Raw genomic sequence first — 18,527 nt, forward strand, 5'->3', positions numbered from 1 at the left:
CCTGACAGTACAGTATTACTACGGGAATAGAGGATTGTCTGCTCTTTGCTTGTTTGCTTAGCATTACCCAGCTGTCCTGCCAAGAACAGCGTGCCCTCTGTAAGGTAATTCTCCATTTTGCTGTTTACGTTTCAAACATATTATATAATCCGCCTATTATGCAGGTCCTCATGCAGCCAAATGGGATCACCCAATGCTTATTTATTTGAGTCCTTTTATCCAATTCCAGTTTTTCACCTGTTTTTTTTTTTTAGGAAGAATTTTTTTTCTTTCACATTTTCAAAAATAACAGTGTGGGACTTTGTTATCAGAAAGGATGGCATCTTCCAAGAGTTCTGTTAGATAAGTTGCGCTTGTAAGCACGGACTTCAATTCATATAGTAGAGGAGACTGCTGGACCCGCTGGACTCTTTTTCATTCAGTGAGAACTGATGCTGCTGTTTTCCAGCATACCAGCGCACTGATGTCAGATTTGGAAATGAGCTTGCTCAGGAGTGCCCAGATTAACTTTGTTGCCAGGTTATAACCCCCTTTCCACTCCAATGAACTGAGCTGTTGACACACTGAAATGCACAATTTAAAATTAATTAAAGCTTCTTAGTTTCACCAAATCTCTCTTCTTTCCTGTTTTTCCCCTCTTCCCTCTTCTTGTAATTCTCTTGGAGCTGAAAAAATAATTTTACTGTTTTGACATCAGATAAAATAAATCATTAGCAAATGTGAGTCTACTGAGAATTCTCCTAAGTGTTGTAATCATTGCGTGCAGATTTATTAATATATCAAGCATGGGAAGCAACTACAATTAGTGTAATTTGCTAATGACTACTACTAGGAGTACTGTATACCTGGCTCATACTCTAGGTAGAAATTAGCCAAGCAAAAAATATGTGTGCAAATAACCCTATGCCGTTCTAGGTTTAACAGACTGGAATTGCTTCTGACTGAGTGGAAAACAGAATGAGCGGGCATAATTTGAATATTAGTGAAGGTTTAATGTAGCACATTAATCTGTCCATGTTTAAAGCAGAGCGCCTGTGATTTGTATACTTATCCATAGGATTACTAACACATTACTATCCACTTTATGGCTGGGGTCCCACACCTGTAACTCCCTATTATCCACTGTTTGCAGCTGTCACAGATTTCCAGTGAGGGCGCCTTTCCCTTGACAGGTCTGTTATGTCACATCACAAGGTCTGATTAAAGATAAGGGATACATAAGTATATCTCCTTTACTGCAATACCATGAACTGCCACTATAAATGTACAGCGCTATGAAGAAGCCAAAGCGCTCAACCCAACTCTGTGTATCATTTATCAAAATCATTTGATATTTTTCTAATTTTCTGTGACATTAGTCTCTTCTGCTAACCGATTTTTAAAGGAAGATTGTTAGAAGTGAAGTGAGAAGTAATTTTTTTTTAGACAGGCTGAACATATTGAAAACACAGGGAGATTCAAACATTATGGTGCACTACTAAAGACTATAATAATAATAATAATTCTTTATTTATATAGCGCCTACAGATTACGCAGCTCTGCACAAAGCATGCCAAATTAGTATAATAACTAAACACAACTTTACCAACATGAAAATACATAATAGTTGTTTCAATTTTATCAATACTTTACATCATGTGTAAAAGGATTTTCATTGGTGACACAAGCAATGTATAGAGAATTGTTCAGTTTCATCTAGATTTGTGCCAACAAATCCTCAGAAATGGATTCCAGTTTTTAAGTGGTTGATTTTCTTTGGTCACTTAGAACAGCAGCACGGTGACTCCGTGGTTAGCACTACAGCCTTGCAGCACTGGGGTCCTAGGTTCAAGTCCAATCCTGGTCAAAATCTGCAAACAGTTTGTATGTTCTCTCTGTCTTTGCGTGGGTTTCCTCTGGATCCTCTGCTTTCCTCCCACACTCCAAAACATACTGGAAGGTTGCTTAGATTCTGAGTCCCATTGGGGACAGGAACTGATTTGGCAAGCTCTGTGTAATGCTGCGTAATCTGTGTGTGCTATATAAATTAAAGGAATTATTAATATAACAGTTCTGGAGCAGGACGAGGTCTCTGGCTATCAGAGATAGACCCTAAGGAGAATGTAGCACTATGTAGGTTTTCCCATGAAGGCAAGTTCGGCCCTATCTGTGGGATAGGACCCAACTTGCTGATTTGGGGGTCTCAGTGCTGAGACTCCTGCAGATCACGAGAAGGAGGGGTACGACCGATCCCTCTCCCCTCTTCAGACTAATGGAGTAGACGGCTGCGTATGACCGTTCTGCTTCATAAATCTCTGTGGAGATGACAGAGATCGCTGAGCACTAAGACTCCCTCAGCACTGAGACCCCCAATGATCAGCAAGTTAGGCCCTATCCTGTGGATAGGGCCTAACTTGCCTTTGTGGGAAAACTCCTTTAATAGAGGAGGAAGTCTCTATAAGGGGGAGGGAGCTTATATGTCCTTTAAGGGTCAAAATCCCTTGTTGTAGTCTCTCGGGGTAAAGTTGCACAGTGTTCAATTTGTCTACTGGTGAGGCCAGTGCAATGGTATTGGAAATGTGACAGTATCAGAAAAAAAAGGCTCCTCTCACCTTCATTCAACCATCCACTACAAAAATAAGTCTAGTTTGGTCTGTGGCTGATCAGTGTTCAGGAGATTCACCTAGTAGTCCAGTTGACACTCTGCTAGGGGTTTCTGTTATTCTCTTCCTTTATAGAAGGAATCAGGAATCTGTGCTGAACTGGAGCCGCAAACAATGGATGCACCGCATCTCATCCAATCCCATGTCAATGACAGCAATATACACGGTCCCAGCTACAAACTCAGGCAGGAATAGGAGCTACTCCAGGTTTTGCATTTTGGACATCCGGCTCACACACAGATCTGGGAAAACTGAAGCTATGTTTGAGACCATACAAATGCATGGACATGTGTGCCATCCCTTGAATTAACACTTGGGTAACACTTTGGAAAAAAAATATATTCCCTTGCATGTAGCATAACAATCAAAATATTTATGTTAAATAATGTCCTTCCATTCACCATCAATTCCCTAAGAGTACCATGCACCAAAGGGTCCCTTCTGCCTTTATTCCTAACAAAAAGGAGATGTTGGTAAGGGGGAAAAGTGTATTTATTATGTAGCATGGACCATCTTTAGAATGTCTGGTCTGGTGTTTCATGAAAATCTACCATCAAAAATCATCGTGATAAACCTTAGACACTTACTCATAGATCCAGGCACTGTGACTGTGGTACTGTTCTTATATGTGTTAGCCATGGCCCCTACTTTTAAAATTAACTTTCAACTCTATGTTAAGGAGCCTTAAAGGGCACCTACCACCACGGATCTACCTATAAAGGTAGATCGGGTGGTAGGTGGATGTATGGGACGTGAGGATAGCCCTTTTTAGAGCTAATCCTCACGTCCCCGCTAGCGTACCATAAACTTTATTGCCCTAATATGTTAATTTAATTAAGCGGCTACCGGGGCGTGGAGTAGCCGGACACGAGGCTACATGGCGCGGCTACTCCACGCCCCAGTAGCTGCTTTCCCCCGCCTACCCTGTGATCTTCGGCGCGCAGCTCTCGTCCGAGAAGCCGGAGTTCTGCGCATGCGCAGTAACTCCGGCCAAGATGCGCGATCTCGGGAACGAGGCCGGAGTTACTGCGCATGCGCAGAACTCCGGCTTCTCGGACGAGGGCGCGCAGCTGCCAGGAGCTGCGCGCCGAAGATCACAGGGTAGGCGGGGGAAAGCAGCTACTGGGGCGTGGAGTAGCCGCGCCGTGTAGCCTCGTGTCCGGCTACTCCACGCCCCGGTAGCCGCTTAATTAAATTAACATATTAGGGCAATAAAGTTTATGGTACGCTAGCGGGGACGTGAGGATTAGCTCTAAAAAGGGCTATCCTCACGTCCCATACATCCACCTACCACCCGATCTACCTTTATAGGTAGATTCGTGGTGGTAGGTTCCCTTTAAGGGCTCTGGTGGGTGTTTCCAGAGCTATCAGTGATGTTTATTCACAGGCTGTTACAATGAGCATAGCAGGTCTCCTCTTCCCCTACATTTCCTGCTGCTTCTAGATTACAGAGGCTGAGGGAGGAGGGGGGGGCATGTTCTGCTCATTATAACAGTGCTTGCTGTGGCGAATAATTTCTCTTTTTGGGATTATTAAAGTTTTATTTATCATATTGTGAAGCTGTAGCACCGAGGGGCTCTGGTAATGCCCATCAGTCTCATTGGCATAATTTAAAAGTTGATTAAAGAAGAAATGAGGAATATAAGAAGATTACCACAGAGTGGATCTATGAGTAAGTGTCCCTGTTTTATAATGCTTGATTTTGATGGAAGATTAGATTTCCTTTAAATATTGGGCATGATTAGTTAAAGTTTTCATTGGGTCGTTTTCATGTACTAGGAACTGCCTGTTCAATGCTCTCACCCAAAAGATCATACTTTGTATATGTAAATATTGAAATGTATATATCTCAATATAGGGTTTTTGTAAAATCTGTTATATTATTAGTTTAAAATGTCAGCTCGAATATTAGACATGTATAATTTTATGGAAATATATAGAGCCATTAGAACTGTAGGTTTGGCAATATTTTAACTTTTAGAACCGTACAGTAATGTAAGTTTTGGTGTGTGTTTTTTTGTTTTCTTTTAAAAATAACGTTTTTCACAACGAGTTTTTAAAATAAATAATTTTCAGTGTTATGTCCGTTAGTGTCTAAAAATTAAATTTGTATATATTCCTTATACAATAATGCTTATATTAACATATTGTTCATATGATCCTTGACTGACATTTTTTGCAGAGCTGAAGCCACCAGCAATTGCCCCAGGTGACTGCATAGAACAGATGTAGGTATCTCCAGGTGCATGCTCCCTAAAGAGGAAAAAGAGTCTCAAATATCAAACTTCAGAGAACACTAAGTAGCACATGAAAACTCAGTCCGCAGGTCCTTAACACCTGCTTATCTGCACTGTACAACTGCTGTGCGTGATCAGCTGGAAGGTGAATATGAGCAGAGATGATAGGAAGTGGAGCGTTCTCAAACAGCAGCCAGCAAAAGGAAATAAGGAAACAAACACTGGAAAGGGGTGGATGTCTCCAGCAGCTTCTGGTTAGGATTCATGCACAGTGTTAGTACAACAGTACCTGTTAGAATGTATTATTAGTACCGCATACAGATGTTCGGGATATTGTTGATTCATGACTGATTCTAATAAGGATGGTGGTACTTTATGCTTCATCTAACATTCTACCATTTCTGACTTTGAAGAATAACTTGTAGGCTTGCTCAGACGAGGATGCATTTACACGTAACTTGTGCAGAATTTTAAATATTTTGGTACAGTCACAATCCATATCATCCCTCATTTTTGCTTTTTCCTGGTTACATGGAAAATAATAAGGTCAAACTGTCCATACAACCTTGATCATCCATATTGACTAAAAATGTTCTACTTTTCTATTTCTTGATGACTTTTATTCAATGATGTACTGTACACACCTGCAGTATATACAGCCAGCACCCCAATATATGTTAAAACAATGTTCAGATCATTAAAATGCAATACAAACATGATTGAAACACAATGGGAGAACATAAAGGCAGGGGTATTTAAATAGTTAATATGTATAAACATCAGAGAATGGAGAAATAAATACAGAGATATAGTAATGAGAAAGAGAAAGTTCCCTCCTTAGAATACTATGTATAACTGAATTTTATGTATCAGTGTCAAACTGGCCTGCCAGGGTACCAGAAAATCTTCTATAGGAATTAAAGGGGATCTTTGTGTTCTTTTATACTGATTACCTGATAGGTCTTTTGGATGTGATTAGTGGGGGTTTAAAACTTGGACCTCTCGGTGCTGGAAGATATGTTGTGGATAGACCTGGAGGCCGAAGGTTTAGTCCACTGTACAGTAGTGACACGGGAAACTGCAGCTTAATGTGTATTTAATTTATTGGCTGGCGGTGAGCTGTTAAGTAATGAATCTGACCCCTACTTGTCATCAATATCAAAAAGCTTAAAGGATATCTACCATCAGAGTCAAACGATAAACCAGGGGCAAAATCCGTAGGTTTTTCCTCTGCCTCTACATCATTCGGACATATAACTATCTAGGTAAATGTCAAGGTATAGCCAGTGAAAACAGTACCTTTGGTACTTTAAATAAAAGAATTCTCATGCACATTCGGCGGTAGTTGGGCAACTACCGCCGAATGTGCATGAGAATTCTTTTATTTAAAGATTTTTTACTTAAGGCCTTTTTAATTCCCATCATTGTGAGTATAAAAATTAAAGATTACTGTCTTCAATCAAAGCTGTGCTACACTATTGCTTTGTATTTCGTTCTATATATACGTTTCTGGATCGAGGTGGAACGAAAAAGAGCGGTCGCTCGGTTCCTGAGCCGGAAGGAAAAGAGACCAACACAGCTGCTCGCTGCGCCCCGCGAGCGGACTAACAATCGCATCACAAGGAAGGATCTGCTTGAGAACGTGAGGGCTTTTATTAACCTCATTCCCACCTTACCAAAGGTACTGTTCTCACTGGCTATACCTTGACATTTACCTAGATAGTTATATGTCCGAATGATGTAGAGGCAGAGGAAAAACCTACGGATTTTTCTTTACTAGCAAGGAATATTGGACTGCCTTTCCTTTCTTTTCCTCTTTGCGCCATCATCCGCTGGACAATCACACTGAACCCCGGTTCCAATCACTGTTTAGACGATAAACCAGGGGCACTTACTCATAGATCCAGGCACTGTGACTGTTATAATCTTCTTATATTTGTTATCCATGGCCTCCTTCCTTCTAAAATCAACCTTCAACATAATTTTAATGAGCCCAAAGTGCAGCCTGTTGCACTATCTCAGCCTCCACCTGTGCTCCCTCAGCACTTCCAGTAGTGGATTATAATACAGGGGGTTTGGGTTGTAGCTCAGGGCCCATGGACAACTAAACCACCCACTAAATTGTATACTGAGAAGGACCTTCACCCTCATACATCTGTTCCTGCTCTCACATGTACACAAGAGCCATTTAAAGACCTTCCAAGGTCCTGTCACCACATTTTGAAAGCCCAAAGGACGCATCCTTCATTCCCCAAGAAGCTTGATTCTAGTATCATATGTAGGAAGTGAATTCCAGGGTTTATAATTGCTATAATATTCATACAGCCCAAGGCAGTCTTATTCTGCCCCTGAACATTTCCCTCCTCCCTCCGCCTCATTTCATTTTTTATGTATTTTTTATAGGTTTTTATTTAATTTGCAAATATAGTTTTCCAAAACTAGATTATATGTTAATGGATGGATTCAAGTGGACAAGAACAAGAAAATGGGATGATATCAGATATCAGCAATCAATGAATTATATGACAAAGATTTATACTCAATATAATTTGTTTACCACAAGCTGTTTTTTTATTATACTTACATTGACTATGGATAAATTGTATAATACTAACTCTCCACTAGGGACTTCTTAGTCTTAAAGAGTTACCACTGTCTAACCTGAAAGATGTCTTTTTATAGATCTTCAGACTATTCCATCCCACTGGACCTAACACGTCTCTTCACTGGTGAAGAAGTGCAGCCAAAGATTTCAGGAAAAACACTGTTGTTTTAACATTTTTCATTTGCTATGAATGCAACAGGAGAGTAATCCCTTGTTAAGTATTATTTTCTAAGGCATGGCAAGTGGTTTTTAAGACTCTGAACATTTGCTTCCCTTGTTTTCCCAAATAAGTCTTTGAAAACATCAATTCATCCTGCAGGCCTTAGGAAGTTTACTGATCCTATCGGCTTAATAGCACGCAACAACATTCAGGGGAGGGTACTTGGGCCCTCTCCATTGTCCCCTTTTCATAAAGCATAGCAAGACATCACACTCTTGTTGTCATTAGCAGAACATGTCAGTCAGCCAACTAGTTCCTGAAGTGTTTCTGGCTGAAGTAGTTTCATCAAAAAACTGGAGTGAAACATTTTAACTAGAAAAAGTTGAAAGGAACTTGTTTTGTACACTGATTGCACTATGTTAGGATTTTTGGTTTTCTGTTGTGTTCTAGGTAAAGAGAATCAAATTAAAACAGCTCATACACATAGAAGTCTGCTTTACTAAATAGTGTATATATGTGCTGAGGGATTGCAAAGAACATCAAAGAAGGTCAAACCCTATATAAGCACTATGAGGTGACCCTGGAGCTCCAGTAATAAATTTGTGATAAAGATAGGGCATAAATTTATGATTGTGGGAGATCTTAGCTATTGGACCCCCTGGAATCAGTAGAATAGGGGATTGCTAGTTACCCTTATCTGCTCTGGACTGCAGGATTTCAGCCATCTGGTTAGCCGAGCAGTTCCATAGAAATTCATTGAGCACAGGATATTTTGCACTATATTTTGTATGGAAAGCAGTTTCTGACACCTTCAGTGACAGTCTTCTAACCACTTCTAATTAGAAAGTCGTGATTGTGTTTTTGGTTTTGTTCACTTTTCTACATCTCATTCACTTGGTAACAAGTTTCGAAGAAAAATAGACAGTAAAATCCAAAGTCACACACAAAGACATGTATTCCACTTCTTGGGAATCTCAGAAAATGGGGCCAGACTATTGGGTTTTCCAATTTCACAAATACTGCATAGGAAAATGCATTGGGAAGTTGTGGTTCATCATCTTCTCTAACAGGGATTGAAGTTGAATAAGTCCCTGCTCCCCCCTTTAGAGGGATAGCCAGGAGCATATGGCCTTTCTCCTCTATTATAACATTCCACAAATAATGTGAGTGTTCCATTGATTAGGTTGTACAGGCAGGAAGCCAAAACACATTTACTAAAAACTGTTCAGTCTGTAATATGTGCAGTTTTCCTGTATAGTATTTAGAGTCCACTAGTCCTTCGTGAATCCGGGGCCCTCTGCACTGCTCCAACAGAATGCAACACTTTTTGCTGCACCTTGAACATTGGGTGGGCAACACATTTCCGTCAGACTTTGCATGATAAATATGGTGCACAGTCCGACTGGGACTGTGGAAATTTGGGTCGCATGAAGAATAGTGCAGCCGCGCCAAACGGCACTTCTTAAATACCTGTGCAAGCAGTTTGCACCTAAAAGAATGTGCAGTCCGACAGAAAACTGCGCAAAAGCCCTTAGTAAATGCGCCCCATTGAGATGTAGTTGCATGTGAAAACTTACCAATTTTGTCCTCTCTTATATTATAACTAGAGATGAGCGAACATACTCGTCCGAGCTTGATGCTCGATCGAGCATTAGCGTACTCGTAACTGCTCGTTGCTCGGACGAGTATTTCGCCCGCTCGAGAAAATGGCAGCTCCCGCCGTTTTGCTTTTTGGCGGCCAGAAACAGAGCCAATCACAAGCCAGGAGACTCTGCACTCCACCCAGCATGACGTGGTACCCTTACACGTAGATAGCAGTGGTTGGCTGGCCAGATCAGGTGACCCTGGGATAGACTAGCCGCTGCCCGCGCTGCTCGGATCATTCTCTGTCTGGATGCCGCTAGGGAGAGAGCTGCTGCTGCTCAGGGAAAGCGTTAGGGTGTTCTATTAGCTTACTGTTAGGCAGGAGTGATTCTTAAAGAACCCAACAGCCCTTCTTAGGGCTACAATAACGTTATAATTTTTTTTTTTTTTTATTTGCAGCTAGTACCATATTGTGAGGAATTAGCAGGGGGACTTGCTACCGTTGTGTTTAGCTCTTAGTGACACACATATCCACCTCAAACACCAAAGTGGGAAAATTTATTAGGGGTTTGAGTAGAATTAGGCACAGTCTGCCAGTTTCTTTTTATTTTACGTTTATTTTTTTCATAACTCAGCGTCATCTCATCTGGCATAGTAGTGTGCTGTAATACTTGGCTAGAAAATAGCCATAGGAGAATACAAACGTCTTAATTACGCCTGCAGTAGCGTTATATATATTTGATTTCTGGTTGATCTGCTGGTGGCTGTACTTGCTGCAGTGCATCTACTATCAAATTGGGAGCAATTTGGAGTCAGACTTGCGACCACTGTGTTTTAGTGACGCACATATCCATCGCAAAGACCGAAGTGGGAAAATTTATTAGGGCCCGGGGTTGTATTTCAACTAGGCACAGTCTGCCATTTCCTTTTTTATTTTACGTTTATTTTTTTCATAACTCAGCGTCATCTCATCTGGCATAGTAGTGTGCTGTTATACTTGGCTAGAAAATAGCCATAGGAGAATACAAACGTCTTAATTACGCCTACAGTAGCGTTATATATATTTGATTTCTGGTTGATCTGCTGGTGGCTGTACTTGCTGCAGTGCATCTACTATCAAATTGGGAGCAATTTGGAGTCAGACTTGCGACCACTGTGTTTTAGTGACGCACATATCCATCGCAAAGACCGAAGTGGGAAAATTTATTAGGGCCCGGGGTTGTATTTCAATTAGGCACAGTCTGCCAGTTTCTTTTTATTTTACGTTTATTTTTTTCATAACTCAGCGTCATCTCATCTGGCATAGTAGTGTGCTGTAATACTTGGCTAGAAAATAGCCATAGGAGAATACAAACGTCTTAATTACGCCTGCAGTAGCGTTATATATATTTGATTTCTGGTTGATCTGCTGGTGGCTGTACTTGCTGCAGTGCATCTACTATCAAATTGGGAGCAATTTGGAGTCAGACTTGCGACCACTGTGTTTTAGTGACGCACATATCCATCGCAAAGACCGAAGTGGGAAAATTTATTAGGGCCCGGGGTTGTATTTCAACTAGGCACAGTCTGCCATTTCCTTTTTTATTTTACGTTTATTTTTTTCATAACTCAGCGTCATCTCATCTGGCATAGTAGTGTGCTGTTATACTTGGCTAGAAAATAGCCATAGGAGAATACAAACGTCTTAATTACGCCTACAGTAGCGTTATATATATTTGATTTCTGGTTGATCTGCTGGTGGCTGTACTTGCTGCAGTGCATCTACTATCAAATTGGGAGCAATTTGGAGTCAGACTTGCGACCACTGTGTTTTAGTGACGCACATATCCATCGCAAAGACCGAAGTGGGAAAATTTATTAGGGCCCGGGGTTGTATTTCAATTAGGCACAGTCTGCCAGTTTCTTTTTATTTTACGTTTATTTTTTTCATAACTCAGCGTCATCTCATCTGGCATAGTAGTGTGCTGTAATACTTGGCTAGAAAATAGCCATAGGAGAATACAAACGTCTTAATTACGCCTGCAGTAGCGTTATATATATTTGATTTCTGGTTGATCTGCTGGTGGCTGTACTTGCTGCAGTGCATCTACTATCAAATTGGGAGCAATTTGGAGTCAGACTTGCGACCACTGTGTTTTAGTGACGCACATATCCATCGCAAAGACCGAAGTGGGAAAATTTATTAGGGCCCGGGGTTGTATTTCAACTAGGCACAGTCTGCCATTTCCTTTTTTATTTTACGTTTATTTTTTTCATAACTCAGCGTCATCTCATCTGGCATAGTAGTGTGCTGTTATACTTGGCTAGAAAATAGCCATAGGAGAATACAAACGTCTTAATTACGCCTACAGTAGCGTTATATATATTTGATTTCTGGTTGATCTGCTGGTGGCTGTACTTGCTGCAGTGCATCTACTATCAAATTGGGAGCAATTTGGAGTCAGACTTGCGACCACTGTGTTTTAGTGACGCACATATCCATCGCAAAGACCGAAGTGGGAAAATTTATTAGGGCCCGGGGTTGTATTTCAATTAGGCACAGTCTGCCAGTTTCTTTTTATTTTACGTTTATTTTTTTCATAACTCAGCGTCATCTCATCTGGCATAGTAGTGTGCTGTAATACTTGGCTAGAAAATAGCCATAGGAGAATACAAACGTCTTAATTACGCCTACAGTAGCGTTATATATATTTGATTTCTGGTTGATCTGCTGGTGGCTGTACTTGCTGCAGTGCATCTACTATCAAATTGGGAGCAATTTGGAGTCAGACTTGCGACCACTGTGTTTTAGTGACGCACATATCCATCGCAAAGACCGAAGTGGGAAAATTTATTAGGGCCCGGGGTTGTATTTCAACTAGGCACAGTCTGCCATTTCCTTTTTTATTTTACGTTTATTTTTTTCATAACTCAGCGTCATCTCATCTGGCATAGTAGTGTGCTGTAATACTTGGCTAGAAAATAGCCATAGGAGAATACAAACGTCTTAATTACGCCTACAGTAGCGTTATATATATTTGATTTCTGGTTGATCTGCTGGTGGCTGTACTTGCTGCAGTGCATCTACTATCAAATTGGGAGCAATTTGGAGTCAGACTTGCGACCACTGTGTTTTAGTGACGCACATATCCATCGCAAAGACCGAAGTGGGAAAATTTATTAGGGCCCGGGGTTGTATTTCAACTAGGCACAGTCTGCCATTTCCTTTTTTATTTTACGTTTATTTTTTTCATAACTCAGCGTCATCTCATCTGGCATAGTAGTGTGCTGTAATACTTGGCTAGAAAATAGCCATAGCAATAGGATAGCATCGTTTGGTTTTAAAAACTAAAAAACACAAAAAAAAAAAAAAAAAAAAGTTAAAAAAAAAATACAAGTTATAACTCTCATTTTCAAAATGTTTAACCCGAGGGCTAGGGGTAGAGGACGAGGGCGGGGACGTGGGCGTCCAACTACTGCAGGGGTCAGAGGCCGTGGTCCTGGGCGGGGTGAGACACCACCTGCTTATGAGGGAGCAGGGGAACGCCGCAGAGCTACACTCCCTAGGTTCATGTCTGAAGTTACTGGGACTCGTGGTAGAGCACTGTTGAGGCCAGAACAGTGCGAACAGGTGATGTCGTGGATTGCCGACAATGCTTCGAGCAATTTGTCCACCAGTCAGTCTTCCACGCAGTCCACCCATGTCACCGAAATCGGCACTCCTCCAGCTCCTGCACCTCAGCCTCCTCCCCCCCAGTCTGCCCCCTCCCAGCAAAATTTGCCATTTGAACCGGCATACTCTGAGGAACTGTTTTCTGGACCCTTCCCACAGTCACAAACCACTTGTCCGGTTGCTGATGAGCAATTTTCTGATGCCCAGGTTTTCCACCAGTCGCAGTCTGTGGGTGATGATGACCTTGTTGACGTAGTGGAAGAAGTGTGTAAAGAGGTGTCCGACGATGAGGAGACACGGTTGTCAGACAGTGGGGAAGTTGTTGTCAGGGCAGGAAGTCCGAGGGGGGAGCAGACTGAGGGATCGGAGGATGATGAGGTGACAGACCCAAGCTGGGTTGAGAGGCCGGGTGAACACAGTGCTTCTGAGACGGAGGAGAGTCCTCGACCAGAACAGGTTGGAAGAGGCAGTGGTGGGGCCAGACGGAGAGGCAGGGCCAGAGCTGGTGCATCAGCGCCAAATGTGTCAACTAGTGAAGCTCCCGTGGCGAGGGCTCCTGCGGCGAGGGCTAGATTTTCAGAAGTCTGGAGGTTCTTTAAGGAAACACCGGATGACCGACGGACTGTGGTGTGCCACATTTGCCAAACCAGGATCAGCAGGGGTTCCACCACTACTAGCTTAACTACCACCAGTATGCGCAGGCATATGAATGCTAAACACCCCACTCAGTGGCAACAAGCGCGTTCACCTCCGGCCGTGCACACCACTGCTCCTTCCCCTGTGTCAGCTGATAGTCAGCCCCCTGCCCAGGACCCTGCCACAAAAACCCCATCGTCACCTCCACGATCCTCCACAGCATCCACCAGCGTTCAGCTCTCCATACCCCAGACGCTGGAGCGGAAACGCAAATATAGTGCAACCCACCCGCACGCCCAAGCCCTTAATGTGCACATTTCCAGATTGCTAAGCCTGGAGATGCTGCCCTATAGGCTAGTAGAGACCGAGGCCTTTCGCAGCCTCATGGCGGCGGCCGCCCCTCGGTATTCGGTCCCCAGCCGCCACTACTTTTCCCGATGTGCCGTCCCAGCCCTGCACCAGCACGTGTCAGACAACATAATCCGTGCCCTGACCAACGCCGTTTCTGACAAGGTCCACCTGACCACGGACACGTGGACGAGTGCTGCCGGGCAGGGCCACTATATATCTCTGACGGCACATTGGGTTAACTTGGTGGAGGCTGGGACCGAGTGTGACCCTGCGGCTGGTCATATACTGCCGACGCCGAGGATTGCGGGGCCTACCTCGGTCCAGGTGTTTGAGGCCTACTATGCCTCCTCCTCCTCCCACCCCTCCTCTACCTCCTCCTCCGAACGACCATCCGTGGGCATGGCGCCATCAGTCGGTAGCTCTAGGCACAGCAGCAGTGCCGTCGCTAAGCGACAGCAGGCGGTGCTCAAACTGCTGAGCCTAGGCGATAAAAGGCACACCGCCCAAGAACTATTACAGGGCATCACGGCGCAGACTGATCTGTGGCTGGCACCGCTGAACCTGAAGCCAGGCATGGTTGTGTGTGACAACGGCCGTAACCTGGTGGCGGCTCTGCAACTCGGCAGACTGACACATGTGCCATGCCTGGCCCATGTGTTAAATCTGATAGTTCAGCGTTTCCTCAAGACATACCCCAATCTGTCTGATTTGCTCACGAAGGTGCGCCGCATCTGTGCGCATTTCAGGAAGTCCAGCACAGATGCTGCCACTCTCAGGGCAGCGCAGCGCCGCCTCCAACTGCCCGCTCACCGACTGTTGTGCGACGTGCCCACGAGGTGGAATTCAACACTGACCATGTTATCCAGAGTTTACCAGCAGCGCCGAGCGATTGTAGACTGCCAGATGTCAACTTCCACCAGAACTGGTAGTCAGGTCAGTCAGCTTCCTCAAGTCTACAATGAGGAGTGGACGTGGATTTCTGATATCTGTCAGGTGCTGAGTAACTTTGAGGAGTCAACACAGATGGTCAGTGGCGATGCCGCCATCATCAGCCTCACCATCCCGCTGCTTGGCCTGTTGAAAAACTCTCTGGTCAGCATGAAGTCGGAAGCTTTGCGCTCCTCACAAGAGACAGGGGAAGAAGATTCCCTTGTTGATAGCCAAAGCACCCTTAGGTCTGTTTCTCAGCGCATATCGGAGGAGGTGGAGGTGGAGGAGGATGAGGAGGAAGAGGAGGAGAATGTTGGCGAGACACAAGAGGGGACCATTGTTGAGTCCTACACTGTTGAGCGTGTATGGGCAGAAGAAGAGGAGTTGGAGGAGTTGGAGGAGGAGGAAATGGACAGTCAGGCCAGTGAGGGGAGTGAATTCTTACGCGTTGGTACTCTGGCGCATATGGCAGATTTCATGCTAGGCTGCCTATCCCGTGACCCTCGCGTTCAAAGAATTTATTCCAGCACCGATTACTGGGTGTTCACTCTCCTGGACCCACGGTACAAGCAAAATCTTTCCACTCTCATCCCTGGAGAGGAAAGGAGTGTGAGAATGCATGAATACCAGCAGGCCCTGGTGCACAAGCTGAAACAGTATTTCCCTTCTGACAGCGCTAGCGGCAGAGTGCGTAGTTCTGCGGGACAAGTAGCGAGGGAGAGTAGGCGAGCAGGCAGCTTGTCCAGCACTGGCAAGGGTACGCTTTACAAGGCTTTTGCCAGCTTTATGTCACCCCAGCAAGACACTGTCACCTGTCCCCAGTCTCGGCAGAGTAGGGCTGATCTTTACAGAAAGATGGTGAGGGAGTACGTAGCTGACCATACCATCGTCCTAAATGATCACACAGCTCCCTACAACTACTGGGTTTCAAAGCTGGACATGTGGCACGAACTGGCGCTCTACGCCTTGGAGGTTCTTGCCTGCCCTGCCGCTAGCGTCTTGTCAGAGCGGGTTTTCAGTGCAGCTGGTGGCATCATCACCGATAAGCGTACACGCCTGTCGACTGACAGCGCTGACAGGCTGACGCTTATCAAGATGAATAAAGCATGGATTTCTCCTAATTTCAAATCTCCAGCAGGTGAAGGAAGCTCAACCTGAATAATTTATCCACTCCTCCTCCTCCTCATTTTCCTCCTTCTCCTCCTCTTTCTACAGTAAAGCAGAGGAAACTGGCTGTTTTTTGACAGGGCCCACTGGCTCTAGGTATAGTACTTTATGCATTTAATTTTTCTGGAGGGCCACCGACACGGTCCTCTGTTTTAAACAATTTTTGGGAGTGCCACATACAGGCACTCAATCTATTCAATTTTTCTGGAGGGCCACCTTTCCGGTCCTCTGTTTTAAACAATTTTTTGGGACTGCCACATACAGGCACTCAATCTATTCCATTTTTCTGGAGGGCCACCTACCTGCTCCTCTGGTTTAAAAACTTTTTTGGACTGCCACATACAGGCACTCAATCTATTCCATTTTTCTGGAGGGCCACCTACCTGCTCCTCTGGTTTAAAAACTTTTTTGGACTGCCACATACAGGCACTCAATCTATTCCATTTTTCTGGAGGGCCACCTACCTGCTCCTCTGGTTTGAAAACTTTTTTGGACTGCCACATACAGGCACTCAATCTATTCCATTTTTCTGGAGGGCCACCTACCTGCTCCTCTGGTTTGAAAAATTTTTTGGACTGCCACATACAGGCACTCAATCTATTCCATTTTTCTGGAGGGCCACCTACCTGCTCCTCTGGTTTGAAAAATTTTTTGGACTGCCACATACAGGCACTATCCAAATTGAATTGTCTCCATAGCAGCCTCCACACGTTGTCTCCATTGCTACCTCCAAAAGTCGTCCATATAGCTGCCTCCATACATCGTCCCTTTATCAAACGAGGTTTGTCAGGCCGAAATTTGGGTTGTTTTCATGGATTCCACATCAAAGTTGTTAACTTTGTCGCCACCCTGCTGTGTTATCCACAAAATACACTGGCAAACTTTTACCATTTACGGATATTATTTCAGCGCTTCTTGCGCATCTGTTTACATTCCCCTCACCCGCCATATCCTAAACTTATAAGAACGCTACTACACTTGATCTTATACAAAAGGTTCTTAGAAGTGCTGTTTGGGGAGTAGCCTAGAGACAGGGGCTTGGATTGGCGAAAGCTCGCCTAGCAGCGGAGCGCCAGCTCCATGCGCATCATGCGCTTCTTGCGCATCTGTTTACATTCCCCTCACCCGCCATATCCTAAACTTATAAGAACGCTACTACACTTGATCTTATACAAAAGGTTCTTAGAAGTGCTGTTTGGGGAGTAGCCTAGAGACAGGGGCTTGGATTGGCGAAAGCTCGCCTAGCAGCGGAGCGCCAGCTCCATGCGCATCATGCGCTTCTTGCGCATCTGTTTACATTCCCCTCACCCGCCATATTCCAAACTTATAAGAACGCTACTACACTTAACTTGGTGCAGGCTGGGACCGAGTCTGACCCTGGGGCTGGTCATATACTGCCGACGCAGAGGATTGCGGGGCCTACCTCGGTCCAGGTCTCAAAGGCCTACTATACCTCCAAATCCTCCCACCCCTCCTCCACCTCCTCCTCCTCCGAATTACCATCCGTGGGCATGGCGCCATCAGTCGGTAGCTCTAGGCACAGCAGCAGTGCCGTTGCTAAGCGACAGCAGGCGGTGCTCAAACTGCTGAGCCTAGGTGATAAAAGGCACACCGCCCAAGAGCTATTGCAGGGCATTCCACATCAAACTTGTTAACTTTGTCGCCACCCTGCTGTGTAAGCCACAAAATATACTGGAAAACTTTTTTCATTTACGGATATTATTTCAGCGCTTCTTGCGCAGATGTTTACATTCCCCTCACCCGCCATATCCCAAACTTATAAGAACGCTACTACACTTGATCTTATCCGAAAGGTTCTTAGAAGTGCTGTTTGGGGAGTAGCCTAGAGACAGGGGCTTGGATTGGCGAAAGCTCGCCTGGCAGCGGAGCGCCAGCTCCATGCCAAGAACCAACTAACATAGTTTTAACTGCAGTACCTTTAATCTACTACTAGTTCACTGCCTCCATACATCGTCCCCTTATCAAACGAGCTGTGTCAGGCAGAATTTTGGATTGTTTTCATGGCTTCCATGTTAACTTTGTCGCCACCCTGCTGTGTAATCCACAAAATATACTGGCAAACTTTTATCATGTACCAATATTATTTGAGCGCTTCTTGCTCACCTTCTTTGGTTCCTCTCTGCTACCCATTGGTTTGAAGCCTGAGTCCATTTAGGGTATGTCGCCATGCCACTCTCTAGCCTTCCGCTGCTGCCGCTGCCTCTGCATGCCGTCCCCTATAGTGTCAGGGTCAATTATTGGATGTTTTAGATGCTATCTAGCTTCATTCTGTCACTCTGTCATGGCCATGCTGTTGCCCATAATTTTGGCATAATGGTGCGATTAAGCAGCCTCAGAGGCATCCATGCATGCTGCCCCTGCTGTTTCCTGTCCATTTCCGTGGTGTTTCCATCCTTTTCTGAGGTTCCCAGGTGTTTGGCCAAGCTTCCCTGTGCAGAGCCTTGGTCCCCTTGAAAAATGCTCGAGTCTCCCATTGACTTCAATGGGGCTCGTTACTCGAAACGAGCACTCGAGCATCGGGAAAAGTTCGTCTCGAATAACG

This window comes from Engystomops pustulosus, chromosome 3 (genome assembly GCF_040894005.1).
Source record: "Engystomops pustulosus chromosome 3, aEngPut4.maternal, whole genome shotgun sequence".
Classification (NCBI taxonomy): Eukaryota; Metazoa; Chordata; class Amphibia; order Anura; family Leptodactylidae; genus Engystomops; species Engystomops pustulosus.